Genomic DNA, 10,388 nt, shown 5'->3' with positions numbered 1-10,388 from the left:
CTTCTATCTATCTATCTATCTATCTATCTATCTAATCATCTATCATCTATCTTTACCCATCTATTTACAATCTATCATCTATGCTTATTCATCTACATACTATCTATCATAGTCTATTATCTATTCATAATCAATCTATTCATCTATCGTGATGATGATCATCAACATCACTTATTCTATTTTCTCTCCACATTGATTAGAATCCAGTTGTCTATATACTTCTGAAATAAACATCTTCACAAACATTATGTATTTAATCTTCATGCAATTGTGTGACTTTTTCAATGTGACAGCATTCATTGACATTGTAAAATGTTTTCATATTTTATTGGTTCTTTGGGAATTTCATATCATTCACTCAGATCAGACTCATTTCCTAGTCCTTCTCTGTCTGTAATTCCCCTGACCTTGTGACCCAAAAAACTTAAAATAAAAATAGAATTAAAATTTAAAAAAGCAAGTCCAATTTGTGTTTTCTATGCTCACTGGTGCACTTTCAAACTCTCAGTGGCCTGCCTCTTAAATAGTACTGAGTCATTTCCATTGTACATTCCCGCTAGAAACCATCAATTTTCAAGAGCTAAGGTCCCCATTCCTATCACTCTTTTTCAGAGTTCTCTTTAATTATGGCTTCCTGTTTAGGCTGCTACTTATTAGGGATACGGGTAGGGGTTGTCACAAAAGCCTTGCATATCCCTCTTTTTCTATGTTTCTGCAATCATCAATGTCACTGAAAAAGTAGCTATTTGGCTCTTTATAGTCAGTGGCATAGACATTTATATGGTTTCTGATGACAGCACAGACCGTGAACATGGTCCCCAGCTGAAGTAGGACCACAAACCCAAACAAGTCCACCAGTGCCAACATGGCCCACTGATATCAATACGGCTGCACTTATCAGCCCAGACCACAAACATCAACATGGCCTTTGGTGGTAATTTGATTCAAAGACTACCACAGGTCTCAGCTGCAGCAGGACACAAGGACCACATATGACCCTGAAAGGCAATAGGTACCAGATGTCACCATGGTCTCAGGTGGCAATGCAGATCACCAAAAAACCAATTTGCTCCTTAGTAGAGTGGCATCACCTATTCTGCCTCCCTTCACAGTGCCCATACCACCTTGTCTTTCTAAATTTCCCATATCTCCATTTCATATTTGTTGATTTTCCCCACCTCCCAAGCCATGAGGTAAGTGACCTGACTGGCTGACACTGCCTGCACCATGAGGGAGTACAGAGTACAGTCTGGTTTTTTATTATTATTTTTTTCATTGGATACTTTTATTTACATTTCAAATGTTATTCCCTTTCCCAGTTTCCTGCTGTAAAACCCTTATACCATGCCCCTTCCCTTCTTCTGTGAGGGTGTTCTCCCTGCCCAACCACCCTCCACCAACATTCCCCTGCAAAGGGGGCATCCAGCCTTGGCAGGACCAATGACTTCTCCTCCCAGTGGTGCCTAACAAGGCCATCCTCTGCTACATTTGATAAACCTTTCTTAACTACTATAAAAATCCCTACAAACGTCCAAATTTGAATTAAGAAAAAATAACAAAATACAATTATTAGGCTTGTTGTTGTTATTTTTCAATGTCATAGTTACTTTTGACCTACAACTTCATTGTTTTTAGAAAATACATGTCTACTTTTCTGCTGGAACAGAACACTAGCTAGTCTGCTTTCCGGAAGAGGCTATGTTTTCACACATACTAGAGGATCCACTGTATTCAGTATTTGTTAAGACCCACCCTCCTCAAGTTTCACAGTAGTTGTTGGGGGCAGGCAGTGGACTCTGGCACCCACCAACTCCCCACACCTCCACCGTTCAAACAACAATCCCCTATCACCTGGTCATTTCTGCTGGGATAGACCGCTAGCTAGTCTGCTCCCTGGAAGAGTTGATATCCTCAGACATACCAGAAGATTGGCTGCACTCAGAACACTTGATGTCATATCATGAAGCATACCAGAAGAACCACTGCACTCAAAACATTTGATACCACATCCTGAGTCATCCTAGGAGATCTGCTGCACAGAGAACATCTGACACCACAACCAGAGATATCCCAGGAGAGGCACTGCACCCAGGAAACCACAGTCTGAAGGCAGCCCAGGAGTTATTCTGTACACAGGGGAACTGGGCAATTGACACCACAGTCTGAAGACCTCCCAGGGGTTCTGAGGCATGCAGGGCAACTGACCAAAAAAACTGAAAGAGTCCCTGGAGTTTGGCTGCACACAAGGAAACAGAAACCCCTACATCCCAAGAACAGCTTCTCACAGGACAACAGTGTGACTGTTCAGCTGAGGACCCAACACTCTGAAGGCCTCCTAAAAGATCTACTGTAGCCATGGCAACAAATCAGCAGCTTCTCTGCCTCTCTGAAGGCCCTCCAGTTGGAAGGCCCCAGGAGAGATCTGCTACAGCCAAGGCGACAGGTCTAACAGGAGACCTGTTGCAACCAAGAGACAAAAGATCCAGACTCCAGACAGCATCACCCAGACCAGCAAACACTAGGAATAACCAGATGGTGAGAGGAAAGTGCAAGACCATAAAGAACAGAAGCCTGTATACTTGGGCATCATCAGAACCAAGTTCTCCCAACACAGCAAGCCCTGAATATACAAACAAACATGAAAATAAGAAACCTGAACTAAAATCCTATCTCATGGAGATAATAGAGTCCTTTAAGGAGGATATAAATAAGTCAATGAAAGAAATACAAGAAAATACAGGTAAACCGGTAGAAGCCCTTAAAAAGGAAACGAATTGCATAAAGCAGTCCAAGAGCTAAAAGTAGAAATAGAAACAATAAAGAAAACACAAATGGGGGCAAACAAGGAAATGGAAAACCCAGGAAAGATGTCAGGAATTACAGATGTAAGGATTGCCAACAGAATACAAGAAATAGAGGAGAGAATCTTGGGTGTAGAAGATATGGTAGGACAGGTGACACAATAGCCAAAGAAAATTCAGAACATAAACTCATAACCCAAAACATCCCAGAAATTCAGGACACAATGAAAAGACCAAATCCAAGAATAATTGGAATAGAAGAAAATAAAGATTCAGCAGCTCAAAGGACCTGAAAACATCAACAAAATCATAGAAGAAAACGTCCCCAATTTAAAGAAAGAGATGGCCATAAAGGTACAAGAAGCCTACAGAACACCAAACAGATGGGACCAGAAAAGAAAAACCTTGTGTCAAAATACTAAATACACAGAACAAAGAGAATATTAAAAGGCCCAAGTAACATACAAAGGCAGACCTATCAGAATTATACCAGACTTCTCAACAGAGACTATAAAAGCCAGAAGAGTCTGGTCAGAGGTCATTCAGCCTCTAAAAAAACACAATGCTAGATCAGGCTACTCTACCCATCAAAACTTTCAATCAACATAGATGGAGAAACCAAAACATTCCAGGACCAAACCAAATTCAAATGGTATCTATCTACCAATCCAACCCTACAGAGGATCCTAAAAGGAAAAGTCCAATACAAAGAAGATAGCTATACCAAAGAAAAGAAAAGATATTAAGCATCTCACAACAAAGCCAAAAGGAGAAAGCCACAAAAACATAAAGATAAAAGCAAATATAACAGGAACCATCAGTCATCTGTCTTTAATCTCAATATTAATGGGCTCGACTCACCTATAAAAAGACATAGGCTAGCTGACTGGATACATAAACAAGATCTGGTGTTTTGCTGCATACAAAAAACACACCTCACTAACAAAGACAGAAACTATCTCAGAGTTTCTGAGATAAAAGATGGAAAAGGTTGACCAAGCAAATGGTCCCAAGAAACAGGCTGGAGTTGCCATCCTAATATCCAATAAAATAGACTTTCAACCAGAAGTTATCAAGTGTGATTAGGAAGGGCACTTCATATTAATCAAAGGGAAAATTCACCAAGAGAAAGTCTCAATTCTGAACATCTATGTCCCAAAAGCAAGAGCAACCACATTCATAAAAGCAACTTTAGTAAAGCTCAAAACACATATTGAACCCCACACAATAATAGTGGGAGACATCCACACCCCACTCTCACCAATGGACAGGTCATTGAAACAGAAAGTAAACAGAGACACTGTGAAACTAATAGACGTTTTGAACCAAATGGATTTAAGTCATATCTACAGATCATTTCACCCTAAAACAAAAGAATACAACTTCTTTTCAGCATCTCATGGTACCTTCTCCAAAACTGACCTAATAATTGGTCAAAAAACAACCCTCAAGGGATACAAGAAGTTTCAAATAATCCCATGCATTTTATCAGACCATCATGGCCTAACGCTGCTCTTCAATAGCAAAAAAAGCAACAGAAAAACCAAACACACATGGAGACTGAACCACGCTCTACTTGAAAATTTGGTCAAGGATGAAATAGAGAAAGAAGTTAAAGACTTTTAGAATTTAATGAAAATATTGACACATCAAATCCAAACTTATGGGACACAATGAAAACAGAGGAAAATTCATAGCATTGAGGGCACTGATAAAGAAAATGGAGAGATCTTAGACTAGCAACTTAACAACACACCTGAGAGCTCTGAAACAAAAAGAAGCAAACACACCCAAGAGAAGGTGAAGGCAGGAAACAGTCAAACACAGGCCTGGAAACGAAATAGAAACAGAGAGAACACCACAAAGAATCAGCAAATACAAAAGCTGATTCTTGAAAGAATCAACAATAAACCTCTAGCCAAACTAACTAAGGGTCCAGAGGCAGTATCCAAATTAACAAAATCAGAAATGAAAAGAGACACATAACAATAGAAACAAAGGAAATTCAAAAACCATTAGATTCTACTACAAAAGTCGACACTCAACAAAACTGTAAAATCTAGATGAAATTGATGGTTATCTAGATAGATACCACATAACAAAGTTAAATCAAGAGCTGGTAAGATTTGTAAAATGGCACATATCCCATAAGGAATTAGAAGTCTTTTTAATTAATTTTTATTAGATGTATTTCTTTACTTACATTTCAAATGGTATTCCCTTTCCCAGTTTCCTGTCCATAAGCCCGCATCCCCACCACCTCCTCCATATGGGTGATCCTCCCATTACCTCCCTTACCATCCCTCCACCACCCCCCCGACAATCCCCTGCACTGGGGGTCCAACCTTGGCAGGACCTAGAGCTTCTCCATCCACTGGTGCCCCAACAAGGCTATTCTCTGCTATATATGCAATTGGAGCCCTGGGTCAGTCCATGCATAGTCTTTTGGTAGTGGTTTAGTCCCTGGAAGCTATGGTTGGTTGGTATTGTTGTACTTTTGGGGTTGCAAACCCCTTCAGCTCTTTCAATCCTTCTTCTAATTGCCCTAAACAGGGTCCTGTTCTCAGTTCAGTGATTTGCTACTAGCATTGACCTCTGAATTGCACATGCTCTGGATGTGTCTCTCAGGAGAAATCTATATCCAGTCCCTTTCAGCATGCATTTTTTAGCTTCATCAATCTTATCTAGTTTTGGTGTCAGTATATAAATGGGCCACATGTGATGCAGGCTCTGAATGGCTGTTCCTTCAGTCACTGCTCTAAACTTTGCTTCCATATCTCCTCCTATGGATATTTTTCCTCTTCTCAAGAAGGAGTAGGAACATCCACATTTTGGTCAGCCTTCTTCTTGAGCTTCCTGTGGTCTGTAGATTGCATCTTGGGTAATTCAAGCTTTTGGCCTAATATCCACTTATCAATGAGAGCATACCAAGTGTGTTTTTCTGTAATTGGGTTACCTTACTCAGAATGATATTTTCTAGTTCATTCCATTTGTCTATGAATTTCATTAAGTCATTGTTTTGATAGCTGAGTAGCACTCCATTGTGTAGATGTACCACATTTTCTGTATCATTCCTCTGTTGAAGGGCATCTGGGTTCTTTCCAGCTTCTGGCTATTATAAATAAGGCTGCTATGAACATAGTGGAGCATGCGTCGTTGTTGTATGTGGGAGTATCTTTTGTGTATCTGCCCAGGAGAGGTATAGCTGGGTCCTCAGGTAATGGAATGTCCAATTTTCTGAGGAACTTCCAGACTGATTTCCATAGTTGTACCAATTTGCAATCCCAGCAACAATGGAGGAGTGTTTCTCTTTCTCCACATCCTCACCAGCATCTGCTGTCACCTGAGTTTTTTTTTATCTTAGCCACTCTGACTGGTGTGAGGTGGAATCTCAGGCTTGTTTAATTTGCATTTCCCTGATGACTAAGGACGTTGAACATTTCTTTAGGTGCTTTTTGGCCATTTGATATTCCTCAGCTGAGAATGTTTTGTTTAGCTCTGTACCCCACTTTCTAATGGAGTTATTTTGTTCTCTGGAGTCTAACTTTTTGTTTTCTTTGTATATTTTGGTAAAGATCTTTTCCCAATCTGTTGATTGCTGTTTTTGTCCTGATGACAGTGTCTTTTACCTTACAGAAATTTTGTAATTTTATGAGGTACCATTTGTTGATTCTTGATCTTAGAGCATAAGCCATTGGTGTTTTGTTCAGGAAATTTTCCTTAGTGCCCACGTGTTCAAGACTTTTCCCCTCTCTTTCTTCTATTAGTTTGAGTATATCTGGTTTGATGTGGAGTTCCTTTATCCTCTTGGACTTAAGCTTTGTACATGGTGATAAGAATGGATCAATTTGCATCCTTCTACATGCTGACCTCTGGTTGAACCAGTACCATTTGTTGAAAATGGTATCTTTCTTCCATTGAATGGTTTTAGTTCCTTTGTCCAATATCAAGTAACCATAAGTGTGTGGGTTCATTTCTGGGTCTTCAATTCTGTTCCACTGATCTATCTGCCTGTCTCTGTACCAATACCATACAGTTTGTATAGCTATTGCTCTGTAATAGTGCTTGAAGTCAGGGATGGTGATTCCCCCAGAAGTTCTTTTATTGTTGAGTATAGTTTTTGCTATCCTGGGTTTTTTTTGCGAATTTGCAAATTGCTGTTTCTTTCTCTATAAAGAATTGAGTAGGAATTTTTATGGGGGATTGCATTGAATCTAAAGATTGCTTTTGGCAAAATGGCCATTTTTACTATATTAATCCTGCCAATCCAAACCTCCCAACCAACAAAAGCCCAGGGCCAGATGGATTTAGTTCGGAATTCTACCAGACCTTCAAAGAAGACCTGAAACCAATATTCATCAAACTACTCTATAAAATAAAAACAAAGGAACACTATCTAATTCATTCTATGAAGCCACAATTACTCTGATGCCTAAACCACACAAGGACCCTACCAAAACAGAGAACTTCAGACCGATCTCGCTTGTGAATATTGACACAAAAATACTCAATAAAATTCTTGCAAACCGGATCCAAGAATACATCAAAACCATCATTCACTATGATCAAGTAGGCTTCATCCCAGGGATGCAAGAATGGTTCAATATATGAAAATCCATTAACATAATCCACCAAATAATCAAACTCTAAGAAAAAAATCACATGATCATCTCTCTAGATGCAGAAAAAAACATTTGACAAAATATAATACTTCTTCATGTTACAAATATTGGAGAAATTAGGAATTCAAAGTCCATAACTAAACATAATAAAAGCAATTTACTGCAAACCAACAGCCAATATCAAATTAAATCGAGAGATACTTGTAGCAATCTCACTAAAGTCTGGGACAAGACAATGATGTCCATTCTCTCCATATCTATTCAGTATAATACTCAAAGAACTATCTAGAACAATAAGAAGAGAGAGAGAGGGAGAGAGAGAGAGAGAGAGAGAGGGAGAGAGGGGGGGGCAGAGACAGATAGGGAGAGATAGACATATAGAGACAGAAGACAGAGAGACAAATAGAGAAAGAGACACACGGGGACAGAATCACACACCCAAACAGAATCTCTGCACTAGCATTCATTTAAAGCTTTTGTAGTCATGCTTTTCCCTCCATAATAGATTATACCTACAAACCATGAGCTAGAATAAATCCTTTCCTCATCAAGTTGTTTCTTTTTGGACATTTGGTCAGAAAATGACAGCAAAAAAAATAGAAATAACCAACACTACCAGGCTCAAATGCAGGTCCTCAAAAACTGAAATGTCAAAAATATAAGCATAAATTTAAAGACAATTCTTTAAACAAAATAACACAAAGATATATAAAAATAAACTAATTTACAACTAAATTTAGAATGGTAAAAGTATAAAACCCTGAAATTAAACTTTTATGCCAAGTAGAGAGGAAAGAAAATATTAAAACACATGTTGTATGCACTCACTGATAAGTGGATTTTTGCCCAAAAGCTGGAATTACCCAAGATACAATCCACAGACTACATGAACCTCAAGAATGTTGACCAAAACGTTGATGCTTCACTCCTTCTTAAAAGGGGGAACAAAAATATTCATAGGAGGCAATACGGAGGCAAGTTTGGAGCAGAGACTGAAGGAATGGGCATTCAGACCCTGTCCACATGTGCCCCATATATATACAGCCACCAAGACTAGATGAGATTGATGAAGCTAAGTAGTGCATGCTGACAGGAGCTGGATATAGCTGTCTCCTGAGAGACACAGCCAGAGCATGTCAAATACAGAGGCACATGCTAGCAGTAAACCACTGAACTGAGAACAGGACCCCCATTGGAGAACTTAGAGAAAGGACTGAAAGAGCTGAAGGGGCTTACAACCCCATAGGAACAACAATGCCAGCCAACCATAACTCCCACTAAACCACTACCCAAAGCCTATACATGGACTGGCCCATGGCTCCAACTACATATGTAGCAGAGGATGGCCTTGTTGGTCACCAATGGAAGGAGAAGCCCTTGGTCCTGCCAAGGTTGGACCCCCAGTGTAGGGGAATGTTGTGGGAGGATGGGGAGGGGAACACCCTTATAGAAGAAGGGGAGGAGGGAGTGTAGGGGGCTTATGTTCTGCAAACCAGGAAAGGGAATAACATTTGAAATGTAAATTAAAAAAATCCAACAAAAAGAAAAGATGAATTAGCTAGTCAACATCCAAACGATGTAGAAACTCACACTCTGACTTGAAACATGGTGTATGTCAAAAATTCATGACCTTCAGCTAATAGTTGAGTGACAAATGAAACTCATGGAAACTTAGACTCAATGATAGACATAAAGTGACTAACCTTATGAGAATAAGAAGATAGGGTATATTTAGAATTGATACATTATTTACTCCCCAAATTATACTTTAATGTTATTTTTGAATGGTGTGGCTTAGTCCTGTGTTTCTTCTTTGTTTTAGGTAAAAAGAGTCAAAGTAAACATTGGAAAAGGACATGTTGGGGAGTGAGAAGAGACAACCAGAATACATAAGCTCAAGATCCATTGTATACATGTATGAAACTGTCAATAATAAATAAAATGTATTTTAAGTAATGGAAAATAGAGCTTTTGATGAAAAAATGGAGACATGGTATCTCAGAGAATAAAAGAAAGTGGTAGTATATTTTCCAAAAAATCTACATCACATTCCTTTCATATAGTAAATCGGCTCACAAAAGGGCAAGTGAAGTTGTCACCTTATCTGTTTTTAAGTAAATTATAAGGTTAAAATGTGTTAGTTTTATGCTACCCTAGTTATAGGCTGACTTGGCGCCACTTTTTGGGATAAAAAAGATGAGCACCCAGACATGTTTCTTAGCTTCATGTATCTGAATTCTGTTTTTAAATGCTTTCTTTTGTTTGTAGGAGACAGTTCTAATGCTAAGGTCCTGCTCCCCAGTTGGTTCTTGATTTGTCAGTATGGGAAGCCATGACACAATTGTTGGGTGGAAGGGTAGAGGCAGCACTTCTGGGTCCCTGGAGGCAGAAGGGGACACAAGAGAGAAGAGAGTTTGCCATACTTTGGAGAGAGGAGAACCTGACTGCCATGTGAGATCTCAAAACAGTAGCCACATAGGCCACTCGTAAAGAGTTTAGAAGCTGATGTTCAGGGCAAGTGGAAGAGACTGAGTTAAGAAATGGATACGGGAACCACACTTTTCCAGGTGGGATATAGTAGTGCCCAGAAATTGGGTTCTAAGGCAAGTTGAAAAGGAACAAACTGTGTGTTTCTTTTGTCCAAGGATTCAAGGGATGCTGGGTGGGGGTTGGTAGTGCAGCCACCTCCCAGAGTAAAGGCAGGGAGAATATAAGACTACATGCATGCAACATTAGCTGCTTGCAAACTAGTGTGTAGAGAAAGAATTTTAGTCAGTAGATTGAGGAGAAAGCTAACATGTATCGATGTTTATTCTGCACAATGGCTGAGCTAGGATTTTTCTTCTCCTGCTTAAGCTTTTTAACACTGAAGTAACTAACATTATTGAGTTGAAGTTTAGAGGAGTAGAGTTTTGTCCTTAAGGTCCCGTACTCAAACGAGAAAATAATAGTATGCCCATTTGAC

This window comes from Rattus rattus, chromosome 1 (genome assembly GCF_011064425.1).
Source record: "Rattus rattus isolate New Zealand chromosome 1, Rrattus_CSIRO_v1, whole genome shotgun sequence".
NCBI classification, from domain to species: Eukaryota; Metazoa; Chordata; class Mammalia; order Rodentia; family Muridae; genus Rattus; species Rattus rattus.
This window is presented reverse-complemented; position numbering follows the sequence as displayed.